Source organism: Propithecus coquereli, unplaced genomic scaffold (genome assembly GCF_000956105.1).
Source record: "Propithecus coquereli isolate 6110/MARCELLA unplaced genomic scaffold, Pcoq_1.0 Scaffold490, whole genome shotgun sequence".
NCBI classification, from domain to species: Eukaryota; Metazoa; Chordata; class Mammalia; order Primates; family Indriidae; genus Propithecus; species Propithecus coquereli.
This window is the reverse complement of record NW_012150730.1, coordinates 108,767-110,910: the sequence shown is the minus strand read 5'-3', so window position 1 is coordinate 110,910 and position 2,144 is coordinate 108,767. Positions and strand designations below refer to the sequence as shown.

The following is a 2,144-nucleotide window of genomic DNA, read 5'->3' as shown; positions in this document are numbered from 1 at the left end:
ATATATAAATGTTAGATTAAAATTTCCACATCAAACAAAGTCATATTTAACATCAAGAGAAAAAGGGGACGGGACAAGGGGTGAACGAAGCAGTTCAAGGAAAGCGAGGTAGACAAGAACGCCTGGACTGATCTGGTCAGTCGTCAGCAGGGCAGTCTGTGTCTTGCAAGGAAGAGCTGTTAATTTGGCAGAGGCTTTGCTGGCACATGCCTGGTTGCTTATCAGAGAGGGCAGGACAGTTGCTATAGAAATGGCTGGCCAGAAATGTCCTCCTTTTATAGACCTCGAGTTGTCCAGTGGGGACTGTAAAATGTTATGCCCCTATCTGATTGGGTATAGGCTGTAAAATCTCATCTCTGTTGGTGTGCTGCCTTTGACAACGAAGTCTGTTTCTAAGACGGAGTCACTTTCATCAAGGGTGCTCTTTGCAGATATCCACATCTCAAGTGGTAAATATGCCTCACCTCAGTCAAACACATGGCTCGCCTGGAGCAGCTCCTTCTCGGAGAGTTTTGAGAGGTCTAGGAGAAAAGGTAATCCAAGGCTCCGTCCCCAATTGTTTCGCTTTAAGACTTATAGACAATTCTAGCTGACAGCATGGGAAGATTCTCCAAGTTAAATACTACTACTAAATAAACTTAAGAAAAAAATTAATAAACTAAGAAAAAATGACCCAAGCAAGATTATCCAATTTTAATAGAACACAAATGCAGCGAGAACCTCATCACCTGCTCCCCGCCTCCCGCCCCAGACAGACTTCCTGGGCACGCACGAGAGAAAAGCGGAGCGCTGTTCTTTTCATATGGGACGAAGGTGTGGAGATGTCACGTCCACGTGTGAGTGTTTGAGTACTGGGTAGGCAATAAAAGCAAGCTTCATGCATGAATTATTTGATATTCAATTACACGTAGGGCTTTTTTGCCTTTTTCAACTAAATCACTAAGTGTGTTGTTACAATAAATGCTGTGGGGGATCCTCCAGAGTCAGTTAGGGCCGGAGGCTGGGGGTCGGTGCCAAGGGTCCCGGGTGAGCCCTTTCCGTCCCCCGTCTTTGACCTTGAACAGTGGCCCTGAATGCAGCTGCCACGGCGGCGGTTTCCTTAGCCCCGTTCGCCGCTCTGTTCCCAAGCGCCCCTTAGTACGTGCTGACTCAAGGGAAAAAAATTGCAAAAGAGGTCGGTGCTAACTAATACGCCCATGACGTTTTGCCGTCTGGAAAGAGGTTTGGGAACGACCTCTTTGAAGTGGGGCTTCAAAGGCAAGGGGAAGCTCAGAATTAGGTTCCTCATCTTAAAAAGCGGTATAATAGCAGCCGCTTTCTCACAGTCTTCTGAATAAGTGAAACGATCCCTCCGGAGCGTTCGGACCTGCGTCTGGGATGCAGAAAGCGCTCAGCCCGTCGAGCTCCTGCTGCGAACGCGGCTATCGTTAAGCCTCCATTTTGCGGACGGGCAAACTGAGGCTCGGGGCTGCGACTTGCCCCTCCAGCTGGGCGGCGGCGCGATGGAGGGCGGTCTGGGGCAGCAACAACGCCGCCCAACTCGCCGCAGCCTCTGACGCCGGCGTCCTGACGGGTGCAGCGCCGCGCGGCGGGCACTCGGGGCGGAGCAGCAGCGCGCCCGTCTTGGCGGCGCCGCGGCCCGACGCCGGAAGTGAGCTGTCGGACTACCACTCCCAGCAGCCCCCGCGGCGCGTCCCGGTCGACGCCGGGGGAGCGGCCGCCATTGTCCGCGGCCGAGGTGAGGCCTCAGCCCGGCTGAGGGTCGCCGCCGCCGCCGCCGCGGGGCCGAAGAGTCGACAGAGCCGGCGGAGAGAGGCGGCGCTGCGGCCGGGGCCGGCGCGGCGCCAGGGCGGGTCCTGCGCCTGCCCTTCCCGCGCCGGCTTCGCGACCCCGTTGCTCTCGGCCCGCCTACGGGCGCGCGGCCTCGTCGGCCCGGGCGGGCCCCGGGGAGCCCCGGAGGTCGGGCCCGGCGCGCCTTTGTCCCCGAGGTCGCGCGTGGGACTCACAGGCGCACGGCTGGGCCAGACCTCGACACGGGGCAAAGGCCAGACGCCCCCGGCGAAGCGACCACGACCCTGCTAAGTCGTCTTCCGAGGGTGGGGGGACCGGTGGCTGCGAGCCAGGTAAGCTCGGCCGCTCGCTGG

At 57.6% G+C, this 2,144-nt stretch overlaps 1 protein-coding gene across 1 annotated transcript in view; it reads left to right on the top strand.

Moving 5' to 3' along the window:
- The first annotated feature begins 2,011 nt into the window (after positions 1-2,011).
- The window catches only part of ZNF606 (zinc finger protein 606), a 23,043-nt gene continuing 22,910 nt past the window's right edge, over positions 2,012-2,144 (top strand). Inside the window, exon 1 of the mRNA XM_012655875.1 lies at positions 2,012-2,123. The gene's annotated coding sequence lies outside the window, so the exon portion shown is untranslated. The remainder of the gene's footprint in view (positions 2,124-2,144) is intronic.